General features: G+C 45.6%; 1 pseudogene; it reads left to right on the top strand.

Annotated features, from left to right (window-relative positions):
- Nucleotides 1-5487: 5487 nt before the first annotated feature.
- On the top strand, nucleotides 5488-7955 carry LOC118643745 (annotated as a pseudogene).
- Nucleotides 7956-13810: the final 5855 nt, after the last annotated feature.

The following is a 13810-nucleotide window of genomic DNA, read 5'->3' as shown; positions in this document are numbered from 1 at the left end:
AATAGTACCCATTAATAAGCTTTGTCTACCTGCCTAAAAGCCACCACCATGGCTCATTAGGCACTCCAAGAGAGTTAAAAGTTACATGAAATGCCTTTCCTCAGGTTACAGATTTTTTAAAAAGTATACCTGATGAAAAGCAGGTAGATTTTAGGCAGTTTTTTTTTCCCCTTCAAAAATAGAACAAGTAGTCCTGGCCGGTTTGGTTCAGCGGTTAGAGCATCGGCCTGCGGTCCTGAGAGACCCGGGTTCGGTTCCCGCTAAGGGCATGTACCTCGGTTGCAGTTTGTCCCCGGCCCTGGTCGGTTGTGCGGGTGGCAGCCACTCAATGTGTCCCTTTCACATCGATGTTTCTCTCTCTCTCTCTGTTCCTCTCTCTCCCTCCCACTGTACCTGAACAAAAAATGGAAAAATGTCCTTGGGTGAGGATAAAAAAAAAAAAAAAAAATAGAACAAGTAGTCCCATATTAAAATGTTTCTGGAATATTTTGGAAATGAATTCAGTGCTTCTAACATTTTCTATGTGCCAGCATCATTAAAATTCTCAGGATATGATGCCAGTGAAAATGAACATCAAGACAAATAGGAATGCACATGATCAGCCAAAACTCAGTAACTGGAATGTTTTTATTACTGCCCTCTTCCATGTACTCGAGTATCATTTCAAATAACCAATATGAGTGGGTGTAGGGAGATACTTACATGTAGGGGTGTTTTTCTTAAACCAAAGGAAAAAGCAGCAATTTAACAGGTCAGGCTAGCTTTAAGCAGTCCTTAAGTCACTGACTACACCTTATTTCACAATAACTGAGACTGGTATCCTCCCAGAAATCAAACGTAATTGTTCCAACTTATCAGAATAAAAAAGGAAATGAGTAAAACATAATAAGAATTGGGGATTCAAAAGCATGGTAACCTTTGCATCATACAGGAAAGTTTTTGTGGTAAGATGTCTATAGAATAGAGCCAAAATAAAAAATAAAATTTAAGTCACCAATTTTTATAATTCACACTGTACTTCTAGATTATTGTCCAGGCGTGCCTTCAATACTTAGAAATGCCTCTTTGATTTTATGAAGTATTTTGGACTCCATTCTAAACCAGTAGATGGCCACAAAAAAAATAAAAAGCAATACCTGTTTTCTTTGTTCCTCTCAGGTACACATTAAACTCTTAACATTTACCTTAACTCTTCAAAAAAGGTAAGATATATAACTTTTAGAAGGCTTCATCTTCTGTAGCTGACAGTCACTTTTTCCTCTTCAAATACTGATCACTTGCTCATAAAGCTTTCTTTAGACTACCTTTTTGTGAAATCTTAGGTTAGCTATCACATTCAAATTCAATCCAATATTGTATAAAATACTGGGGAGAATACAGAGAGATATAAACACAGTTCTTGCTCTAAAGACAGTACAACAGACCTATAAGAAAATTGCAATACAAAGCAAACAGTATCAACTGTTACAAAGGCAATACAATAGCTCAAGAGCACAGAGAAGAGTATGTATGTCATCTGACAAGTAGAAAGTGAATCTAAATGAAAATATTCTTATCTTTAGGAATTCTTAATTACATAGCTTCACCACGGCACTATAATCACCTTTATACCCCAAAATTGTAGAACACTTTCCAATTAACACAGATAAGCTTTATTTTTTTTAACCAAACAGTAAAAGCTGGGTCATCTTGTCCCCACTTGATGCAAGATTTTATTTAAAGTAAAATTTGCCTACTGTTCCTGTAGAGCTAACAAAAACTAGCTATCAGCCTGCAAACCACCACACACTGAATGAAACTGCTGATATCAAAAATAAAAATAAAAATACATTGATTGCTTCCAGTAAGTTAACTCTAACAGATAATTGAAAACAACTTATTGAGTTTTTTTTTAATGTTTGGAGATTGAAAAACACAAGGATGAATAAGAAAAATAAACCTGAGAAATTTAAAGAAGACAGCTTTGTTAAAAAAACCAAGTGGCCACTTGCCAACACTTCTTTATGCACATATGACCAAAGATGATTCTAGGCAGATACAGAGGCCACAAAGGATCTTTATCAAATGCCAAATTAAGAAAGTTCTCATAAATATTTCAATTTTGATAAGTTAAAGGACAGTTAAATAAAAGAAGCACTTTACAAAGCTTTGTATAATGAAGATGGAAACAAAGCTTTGAGCTTTTAACACTGCAGCCCTAAATAAAAAAACAACACACGTTTCAAACGTCACGTTTACAAACATCCTATTCACTCAGGCACCTAGAGCTGCGATTCCGTCAAGAAAAATACCGGTCACGGGAAAAGGGTCTGGTCGAAACTTAAAAACCCTGTGGCCAGCAGGAAAGAAATGGCACAATAATGAATTGCAACTAAGTACCTTCAAGAACCCTACATCGAACTCTTCGTCTTAGTTTGAACTCCATACACAAGCATCTCAGATTTGTCCTTTCAACCTGGTATAAATCATATCGTTTGTGAAAGAAAAGGCAGTAAGGATACTCCTCAAACTCCTATACCCCATAATCCATCCTCAAAGAGTGGAAGAAACAGCAAAGTGGAAGGAACAAAGCACTGACGTCAATTACGAGATTAACCCCGGGCACAGGCAGCTGGAGGAAAGGCCTAAACATCAATATCCAAATACAAGCTACCGGGATAATAGGCCGACTCAGGAGTTGGGGGGTGAGGGGGACTCAAGCATCATGCCCCCACACCCCCATTTTCAGTGAACCCCCTCCGCTGCTCGCAGGCGCAGTACCCCCCTTTTTTGCAGAGGCGGCGGGTGACGGTGAGCAGGATCGCGAGAAGGAAAGCGAGAACTAGTTGGGTTATGATAGCCAGAACCTAGGCCTATTTTCTCTTTGACTAGAAATAATTTGAAATTGGGTTTTAAAAAGTCACATAACAGTCGACGGAATTCCTGAGGGATGGATTAAAGAGCGAAAGGGACAAGGGGAAACGGCGAAAAGATGGATTTCGGGGAATTTTTGTTAGGATGGGGTTAGCTTATTTATTTACGGGGGGAAAGGGGGTGGAACGCGAAGGTGAGGACGAAGGCGATCGAGCAGCCCGGGGCCCGGAGGGAGGGTGTCCCGAGCCCCCGGGGCCGTCCTCCCCCTCGCCCGGCCCTCCCTCAGCGCGCTGGCCTTCTCACCTCCAGTCCCGGCTCCGCTAGGCCCGAACCATCTCCCGGCGGCGGCGGGGCTGGGCCGGGCCTGCACCTTCACCGGGCGCGCATCGAGCCCACCGGGGGGCGGCGACAAGCTGCCAAGGGCGAGGGACTCCGGGGGCGGCGGCGGGGCCTCGCAAGGTCTCCAACAGCGCAGGCGGCGGCGACACACCTCACAGGGAACAGGCGGAGGTCCCGACCCGCTCCATGACGGTCGGCCCAGCCGGGGACAGCCGAGGGAGGCGGCGGGGGCGGGCTGACGAGGACCTGGCACCCGGATCTCCGCCCCGTCAGCTGGCGGTGGAGGCGACGAGGGCGGCTCGCCTCCCGCAGCCAGGACTGTGACTGACGCAGCGGCCGTGCCACCCATGTGACCAGGGCCGGGCGGGCGAGGCGTCACGTGACGACGGCGCGCCCCCTCCCCGCCGGAAAAACTGGGGGCTACGAGACCGCGGGGCTGCGGTGCGGGAGGCGGTGCTGAGGCTGGGGGCTGCGCGGCTGTCGGCCCGACCCCGGGCGAGTCCAGCGCTGGCCCAGGTGGCCTAGGCCCGAGCCCCGGCCCGGCGGCTGCGTTCGGAGGGTGGGGCGGGCAGGCTCGGCCGGCACTTGCCGACGCGCTCCTCCTGCGCGTAGCCGCTAGCGAGGTGCGGAGGGCGGCGCCGGGCCCGCCGGATCTACCGGTTCCGAGGCTCAGGTGACGGGCTCGGGCCGGCCGCGCCCCCGAAGCCCCCAGACCTGCTTCCTGCGCTGACTTCAAGCCCGGAGTCCAGGGCCTTTAAGAGCCGGGCCCAAAGGGCAGTCTGCGGGGGGCTGCCCACAGCCTTGCTTGAACTCCCAGGAAGCCAAGCCAGCCCTCAGTTTTCGTCATCAACACACTTCTGCCACTACACCTATTCTCTAGGATATCATTTTAAACTTTCCTGCACCTCAAATCCTGCCAGTCCGAGCAGGCTATAATTTAATTGAGAGCCAAATAATAGTTATAGACTAGACGGGATTTTCAAAGGGTCTGATGGAAGCCAGTACAGTAATTGTCCGGAATACTACCTCTGGTTCGTCGTTTGGAAAACACTTTTATAATCTCCTGCCTCTCACCTGTTTTCTTTCCGTGAAGCTGTTTTTTAACTTTCTACTAATTTTGAAGCAAGCATTTTAAAGATTGTTTTCAATAAAAGTCAGGAGTTTTGTAATCATTATTATAAAGAATGTGCATATGAAAATGTTTCTATTAGCCCTAAAAGCTGGTAATTCACCGGCATCTATAAATACATATTTTTCCTTTTTAAAATTTTTAACTGACTCACGGACATCACCAACAATTCCCACGCTAACAAATCCAAAAGTTGAATCTTTGTCTTTACCTTAGTGGGCACTTAACACAATTGTCTCTTGTTTGAAGCACTTTGTTCTCTTTGTTTTTGAGATGCCACACTCTCATCATTTCCCTCCTACCTATCTGGCTGCTGCTTTTCAGTCTCAATTGCAAGAGATCCTTTACCTTTTCCTGTCTTCTGAATAGAGATGTCCTAAGACTTGGTCTTCAGCTCTTTTCCCTTTTTCTCTCTGGGGTTGGCAGAGGTTTGCTGTAAAGGTCAGACAGTAAATATGTTAGGTTTTGTAGGACAAGTGGCAAAATCAAAGATTTTATATAAGTACATAGTAATATATTTTACTTTTTTTCCATAATTAAAAAAAATGAAATTCAAAGTATAGGAATTGAGTAAGTTTTATAATTCAAGTCCACTAACAAGAATAATAATTTAATTTTTTGGTGGGGAATGGAGATAACATTTTACCTAACTTAGATTCAAAATTAGTGTTTCCTGTCTCAAAAGGGATTTCAGCTCTGGTGAGCGTGGCTTAGTTGGTTGAGTGTCATCCCATGCACTGGGGGTGCAGACCAGAGGCAAACTCATTGATGTTTCTCTCTCACATCAATGTTTCTCTCTTTCCCTCTCCCTTCTTCTCTCTCTAAAAAAATCAGTAAAAACATTAAAAGGAAAAAGATTTTAAAAAGTGATTTCAAATATTCTTCTGTTAATGTTGATCTGTAATGAAATGTCATGTTATTTCTTTTTTTTTTTCCCTTGTAGTTCATTTTTTATAAACATCTTTTCACACAGATAGGTACTGGGAAGCACTGCTATCAATCTACTGGCATGTGATACTAATGAATAATATTGCAAAGAGGACAGGAACGACCATGGTACAATGAGATAGTGGGGGTGGGGATTGGTCCGGGGGAGGCCTGGGGCCACCAGCTTGTATGTGGTCTCTGCCACCCCTCCTTTCACCACCACTGCCACTGCCCAGGTCATGTCATCCAACTGCACCAGCACCACCTTGTTGCTGGTCAGCTCCAGCAAGACAAAGACCAAGAAGAAGCACTTGTGCCAGAAAGTGTAGCTATTCTGGGCCACCAGCTGATCCTTATCCTGATGTGGGGAGTGAACTACACACAATTAGTTGAGGAATGTCCCTGTCCCTGTCATGCTAATGCCAGATGTTTAGCATAGGTAGCTGGCTAATTATTGAAGGAAGGGATCAACTGGAATCAGATATTAAACCTAGTAAACTAGGGAGCTGAATGGAGCATTAAACCTGATTCACTAGAAAGCCACAGCATTCAGTCTCCCCAGGGAATAGCCACATCCTCCGCTGAGCAGACTTAATCCCCAAAGTGGGCAGGAAGAATTAGTTTTCCATTTTCCTCCGGGGACAACTGGCCATTAGCCAGAATTACCTAGGGAGGGATAAAATAGCAGGGGAAATTCCTTTGCTAGGAGCAATGCACACTAGAAACTAAGATGACACAGAGAGAGGTAAACTCACATTGTGAAACCAGATGACCAGGCAAAACTTTGAGGCATGAGCAGTAGGAGTCAAAATGGCAATATAAAGGGGCAGAGTCTAGCCTGAGAAAATCTGGGTAAAGGATCAGGTTGGATAGGTGACAGGAAACCCCAGAAGATCTAGAAAAGGGATTGGGTAGAGGGAGGGCCCAGTACAAGACCATGAAGGATTAGGAAAGAGATTGGTTAGTTTGAAAGAAAGTCTGCTCTCTCCCAAACCTGAGATGATGTAATCAAAGCTTAATAAAGGCCCGTCTGGGTAGCACGTGAGCATTCACCTGTTGATGCCCTCGCGTTCTCTCTCTGTAGCAGCCACACAACTCCAAGCATGGCTCCAAGCATGGGCCTGGGTGCACTAGTGCAGTGCCGGCCAGAGCGAAGCCAGGAGCAGACTATGCTGGCCTATCAGAGCCCAGAGTGATAGCATTACAGTTCTGGATCCTGGCCCTCCTGATGGGCACTTATGCTCACTAGGCTCAGGACTTCCTCTGCAGCGAGACAGAGCTAAACCACATAGTCATGAATGAGACATTGGGCAGCTGGGGGCAGTTCTTTGTTTTTGCTTCAATAAATCTTACCACTATGTCTCATCTTCCTATGCATCTGTCCCTGAAGTGTTTTCTCGTGACTCTGTGGAAGAGCCCTATCTCCAACAGCAACAAGATGACTTCAAAGCATTCGGCAAGATCAGGGTGGACAATCATCTCTTCAATAAGGGAAACCTTCCCAGCCACTTTTAAGTTTAAGGAGTACTGTGCCATGGTGTTTCAAAATCTTCAGGAGAGATTTGGGATTGATGATCAGGATTAACAGAATTCAGTGATACACCCCTATTAATAGAGACAGCCAGGGCTGATGTGGCACATGTTTTCTCACCACCTATGATCGGTGCTTTGTCCTCGAGACTGTGGCAAGTGAGGATGTGGCTGAGAAGCACATCTTAAAGAAGTACCACCAGTTCATAGTGAAGTGTCACGGAAAACCCTTTTGCCACAGTTCCTGAGCATGTGCCACCTGATCATAGGAGGTGTGGAAACCTTTATGGTGGTCACCAGGAACATGTTCAGCCATCAGCTCACTGTACACTGCAAGTATGACCTCAAGGGTTCTACTGTTGTCAGAGAAGCAAATGACAAACAGAAGGCCAAGGACTTGCCAACATGTAAAGACAATGACTTCTTCAACAAAGGGCAGACATGCCCTGGCTGGTTTGGCTCAGCGGTTAGAGCATTGGCCCGCAGACCAGAGAGTCCCAGGTTTGGTTCCTGATAAGGGCACGTACCTCGTTTGCAGTTTGTCCCTGGCCCTGGTTGGGGTTGTGTGGGTGACAACCACTCAATGTGTCTCTCTCACATCGATGTTTCTCTCTCTCTCTTCCTTCCTCTCTCCCTCCTGCTCTATCTGAAGAGAAATGCAAAACTGTCCTCAGGTGAGGATTCAAAAAAAACAAAGGGCAGGCATGCATGTGGGAAAGGAGAGTAAAAAGAACTTCCTGGAAACTGAAATGGGATGTAGAGTTTCTGGCCCAGCTAAAGATCATGGACTACAGTTTGCTGGTAGACCAGGCAGAGCAGGAGGAGATGGAGGTGGAGGAGCAGGAAGAGAACGAGAAGTATGAGAATGATGAGATGAGCAGCAGCCTACTCTGCTCCTGTGGCACACCTCCAGACAGCCCCGGCAACCTCCTCAGCTTTCCTCGGTTCTATGGAGAATTTGATCCCTCTGTTGATGTTTATGTCATGAAAAGCCATGAAAGTGCCCCCAAGAAGGAGGTCTATTTCATGGCCACCATTGACATAGTCACACCACATGATGCTAAGAAGAAAGCTGCACATGCTGCCAAAACATGGGGTGGGGGCTGAGATCTAGACTTCAAATCCTGAGCAGTACTCCAAACACTTCAATGAACTCATGTCCAGCATCTTAATGTAGAGCCAGAGAATGAGATATGGGGTCAGAGATGAAAAGAGGGAGGGGGTGTATTTGGGCTACATGGGAGAAGTGGGAACAGAGTCAGGGGTCGGGGAAGATTTTAGCAGTGAGACTGCAGCCTATGACAATGAAAGAGATTCTAGGGATTCATGCTGTGTTTTTACATGATCAGAGGACATAGCCTCACCTCCTGCTTACCTTTAATTTTTTTATTCCCCCTCATTTCACCCAGGTCTAAAGGGGTTTCCTTTTGTTACCTTGCAATCTTTTAAAACACCTTGGGGCCATGGCTGGTTTGGCTCAGTGGTTGGAGCATCGGCCTGTGGACCAAAGAGGCCCGGATTTGGTTCCCACTAAGGGCATGAACCTCGTTTGCAATTTGTCCCTGGCCCCGGTTGGAGTCATGTGGGTGGCCATCACTTGGTGTGTGTCTCTCACATCGATGTTTCTCTCTCTCTTCCTCCCTCTCTAGCTCAGGATAAGTGCAAAAATGTCCTCGGGTGAGGATAAAAATAAATAAGTAAAGCACCTTGGGGCTAGAGATGACTAAGGGTTTATTTGGGTTTTTCTAAGATTTTATTGTTCCAGTTTTGCTATTTATAATGATGTATGTTATCACCCTAGCCACCTTCCCTATCACTGCCCTGAGTTCCCTTCATGTCGATGTTTCTCTCTTTCCCTCCCACTCTATCTGAACAAAAAAGTGGAAAAATGTCCTTGGGTGAGGATAAAAAAATAAAATAAATAAAATAAATAAATGTAACTTAAAAAAAAAAAAAGAAGAAGAAGAAGCCCTGGCCGATTTGGCTCAGCGGTTAGAGTGTTGGCCTGTGGTCCAGACAGACCTGGGTTCAGTTCCCGCTAAGGGCACCTCCCTCGGTTGCAGTATGTCCCCGGCCCTGGTTGGTTGTGCAGGTGGCAGCCACTCGATGTGTCCCTATCACGTCGATGTTTCTCTCTCTCTCTCTCTCTCTGTTCCTCTCTCTCCCTCCCACTCTATCTGAGCAAAAAATGGAAAAATGTTTTCAGGTGAGGATAAAAAAAGAAAAAGAAGAAGAAAAGAAAGGGACACATTGAGTGGCTGCCTCCCACACGACCCAACCAGGGCCAGGGACAAGCTGCAACCGAGGTACGTGCCCTTAACAGGAACCGAACCTGAGTCTCTCTGGACCGCAGGCCGACCCTCTAACCACTGAGCCAAACCAGCCAGGGATGGGTTAACTTTTTAATTTTATGAAGTATTGTGCACACCTTCCTTCACCTTTCCTCCTCGGAGCCAAGTGAACCCTCCATCTAAATGCTGTCTTCCTGCAGGAATACTCCAGATTAACATCAGTCATCTTGGATCAGAATCAAAGATCTCAGAGAGTGAGTGAGTTCATCCTCATGAAATAGTGAGATGTGGGGGTTGTTGCTGGGCTCTCGGACAGCTGGTTCTCAAAGAACCCCATGATCATCACTCAAGCCCCTAGACTCTCTCGGCTGATGGAGTTTGATGTCTTCTCTATAAAGCCTGCCTCCTACTTGTTAAGAGGAATTAGAAAGGACCCTTGTACTTAAATGGTTTTTCCCCCCTTGAAGAAACCCTAGAAGATGATGAGTATCAAATGAGGGCTTGTGCCCTCCATTTATTTTCTTCTGACCTTCTCCCAGGCACTCTCACTTGTAGGTGAGTTTTTAGCTAGGGGCAGATCTCTAGGCTCCTGGGGTGCTCCTTTCAGAGATTCCTCTTCAAGCCCCAGGGCTACCACATAGGTTATGGCCAGCAGGGAGTGATGCTTTCCACCTTGGAGTGTGGCACCCAAGCCTGATGTTTCTGGATCACTTGAAGATGTGACCCAGGAAATCCAATTTGGAGGCTTGATGTGGCACTGGAACTGGCCCCAGCTCGGGGTCCATTTTCCTTTGTGTCCCCGTCTAGACTTTCAATAGATCTGACACTCACAGGATTCCCCAGCAGTGGCATCCAGCAGCTTCCTTCAGGATCTCCACCCACTTTCTTGCCTTGCCTCAGAATTGAGCACTGTGTCATTCTGTGATGACACAGAGCAGTCTGGTCTGACTAGGAGAGAAAACAGACCTGCATTAGGGAAGGTACATTCCTGTATCTTCTCAACCCCTCACCAGGAACTGAGGATTTGGGATGAGATATGGTAAAACCTGTAGATAACCCCACAGATGCAAAGAGAGTTTGTGGAGGCATTTTGGATGAATGGATTGGTTTCCTATGGCTCCCACCAAACCTGGCCAAGCTCAGCTTCTGGAACAGGAACCAGCATGGTCTCTGTGCCCTACTCATAGCATTTAGGTCAGGAAGGAACAGAGACAGCATTCTTGGACTCTTCTAGGAATGCTGGGACTCTTCTGGTTCCAGCAGGTTCCACAGCCTCAGGCTCCCACCGGCTTCCTGCATTTACTTGGTCTGCTGATCATGCTGCGATAATGTGTATAAAATGTGTTAACACAATCTTATCAGTTAAAGATGGGTTACCAGGTATATAGGTTTTTTTGGCATTGCATTCTTGTGGGTTTTTTTTGTTTGTTTTTGTTTTTGGCATATTGTTTACATTTTGAGAGGTAGCATCCTGTTGCAAATGACCTTTTGTGTTACTGATAGTGTTGATTGGGTCGGATAATTTGAGCTGCGGTTTGTTGAATTTTAGATTTTGTTGTTGTTGTTGTTAATCCTCACCTGAGGATATTTTTTCCATTAATTTTTAGAGAGAGAGGAAGGAGGCAAGGCGGGACAGAGAGCGACAGAGAGAATCACCAATGTGAGAGAGACAAATTGATTGGTTGCCTCCCACACACACCTTGACTATGTCAGGTATCAAACCTGCAACCCAGGTACATGCCTTTGACTGGGAATCAAACCTGAGACCCTTTTGTGCACGAGCCAATGCTCTAACCACTGAGCAACAACAGCCTGAGCTTAGATATATATATTTAATATGTATACTTTTTTATTTTTAATTAAATTATTTATTTTTGTTACAGATGTTTCTCCTTTTCCCCCACTGATTCCCCCTGCCCCCTCCCTCCCCACCCTGTCCCCAGATTTGTTGTCCATGTCCATTGTTCATGCATACATGCATATGAGATTTGTGGTTTATCTCTCCCCCATTAACCCCTCTTCTGGGGATTGTCAGTCTGTACCCCACTTCCACATGGGACTACCCCATTCCTCAGACTGTTACGTTCATTATATTCCGCAAATAAGTGAGATCCTATGATGATACTTGTCTTTCTCTGTTTGGCTTTTTCGCTTAGGATAACACTTTCCAGATCTCTCCATGTCGTCTCTAAGGATAAGAGATCTTTCTTTCTTACAGCTGCATAGTACTCCATTGTGTATATGTACCACTGCTTTTTTATCTATTCGTCTACTGATGGACATTTGGGCTGTTTCCAGATCTTAGCTATTGTAAATAGTGCTTCTACAAACATGGGGGTACATATATTCTTTATGATTGGTGTTTCAGGCTTCTTAGGGTATATTCCTAGAGGTGGGATCACTGGGTCAAATGGCAGTTCAATTTTTAATTTTTTGAGGTAACACCATATTGTTTTCCATAGTGACTGCACCAGTCTGCATTCCCACCAGCAGTGTACTTGAGTCCCCTTTTCTCCACACCCTCGCCAACACTTGTTGTTTGTTGATTTGTTGATGGCGGCCATTCTGACAGGTGTGAGGTGATACCTCATTGTTGTTTTAATTTGCATCTCTCTGATGATTAGAGATGTTGAGCATTTCTTCATATGTCTCTTGGCCATTTGTATGTCCTGTTTGGAGAGGTGTCTATTTAGTTCCTCTGCCATTTTTTAATTGGGTTCTTTGTCTTCCTTTTGTTGAGTTGTATGAGCACTCTACATATATTGGAAATTAACCCCTTATATGACATATCTTTGGCAATTATGCTCTTTCATATAGAGGGTTGCCTTTCCATTTTGATGACTGTATCTTTTGCTGTGCATTAGATATATTTTTTAAAGGTCATTCTCAGCTTTGCCAGTGTGGCTCAGTTGGTTGGGCATCATCTGGAGCACAGAAAGGTTGCTGGTTTGAATCCCAGTCAGGACACATTCTAGGGTTGCCGGCTTGATACATGTTGGGGGGCGTGCAGAAGGCAGCTGATTGATGTTTCTTCCTCATATCAATGTTTCTCTTTCTCCTCCCTTTCTCTCTCTCCAAAAAACAATTTTTAAAAATCTTAAAAGGTCATTCTCTGTGCTATTTTCAAAACCTTTGGTTTGGCCCTCTAATTCTTCAGTCATTCAAATTTTTGAAAGCTATTCATCTTGGTTTATACAAGTTTTCTTCTTATAATGATGAAGATTAATTATATTTAGTTTGCAGTCTGAATGAAGAGAAAGTGAAGTGATTCCCAAGCTTTTGTCTGCCCCACTCCCCTCTCCTCAAACCCTACCATTCCCTTTCTGAGCAGTAGAAGGCATCTGAGGGGAAGTGACTACCCTTAACCTTTCTCTTTAGAACCATGAAACTCAAGCCTTATGGCTTCCTAGAATAATTTTGGATCTCTCAAGAACAAAGGTATAAGAATAGGACATGGCCGACTGGGTGAGGTCTGAAGTGGGGTAAAGGCAAGATTCATCTCCCAGTCCCTCCATCTACCACCTAACCAGTCACAGCTTCTCCCTTTCCACCCCTGTTCTGAAAGTCTACAGGAGGGAGACTATAGTCTCCCAGGTTTTCTAGCCAAAGTGAGGGGTTGTCTGAAAACTCCAGTGAGACCACTAGGTGAAGACCTCTGACCCTTGCTCCTGTTCATGAACCACTGAGTCTTACCCTCCTAGTGCAAACTCTTTTCATGCCAGCAGTTCTGGGAGGACAGGCTGAAGCAGTGCTCTACTGTTCTGTTGCTCAGGGGTTACTGGTCTGTGGCAGACGCCACAAGTTGCCCCTGTGGTTATTCCCTAAATTCCTTCCACAGGCAAGCTCTTCCTACTTCACTTGTTTCCCTTGCCTGTGCTTTAGGCCTCAAGCAGGTCCCCTGGTAATACTCAGGGTTTGGGACTACAAACTCCTGCCCTAGTGACTTTCCCTTCTTCACAGCTGCCAGGGCCTGCCCCGGGGAGATGGACCAAAGACCCAGGACTTTTCTCAGTAGCCAGTCCTACCCCCCAATTGCCTTTTTATTTAAATCCTCACCCAGAGATATTTTCCCACTGATTTCTTCAGATAGAGTGGGAGGGAGAGAGAGAAACGTGGATGTGAGACGGACACATCGATTGGCAACCTTTTGTATGACCCCGACCAGGGCTGGGGATTGAACCCACAACCAAGATACTTGCGCTTGACCAGGAATCAAACCTGCGACTCTATGGTCTGCGGGCTGATGCTCTGACCACTGAGCCAAACTGGCCAGGGTCCCCCAATTGTTTTGTTTTTTTTTTAATCCTTACCCGAGGACATTTTTCCATTTTTTGTTCAGATAGAGTGGGAGGGAGAGAGAGGAACAGAGAGAGAGAGAGAGAAACATCGATGTGAAAGGAACACATCTAGTGGCTGCCACCCACACGGCCGACCAGGCCGGGGACAAACTGCAACTGAGGTACGCGCCCCTAGCGGGAACCGAACCCGGGTCTCTCAGGACTGCAGGCCGACGCTCTAACCGCTGAGCCAAACCGGCCAGGGCCCAATTGTCTTTTTACCAGTTTTAGTTGGGAAAGAGAAAAAACTTCAGCACTCTCCAATATTTGAGTTACTCAAGTGTTAGAGGTGGGAAGTGTTTATAAATAAACTTTATACCTGTGGTTCCAAGTCTAGGGACCTCACCTCTTTCTGGGAGAAATGTGTGGAGGGGGAATTTACTTTGAGCACAGGAATCAAAGGG

The sequence above is a fragment of the Molossus molossus genome, unplaced genomic scaffold, assembly GCF_014108415.1.
Source record: "Molossus molossus isolate mMolMol1 unplaced genomic scaffold, mMolMol1.p scaffold_m16_p_4, whole genome shotgun sequence".
Classification (NCBI taxonomy): domain Eukaryota; kingdom Metazoa; phylum Chordata; class Mammalia; order Chiroptera; family Molossidae; genus Molossus; species Molossus molossus.
The sequence above is the reverse complement of the archived record's forward strand: the minus strand, read 5'-3'. Positions and strand labels throughout refer to the sequence as shown.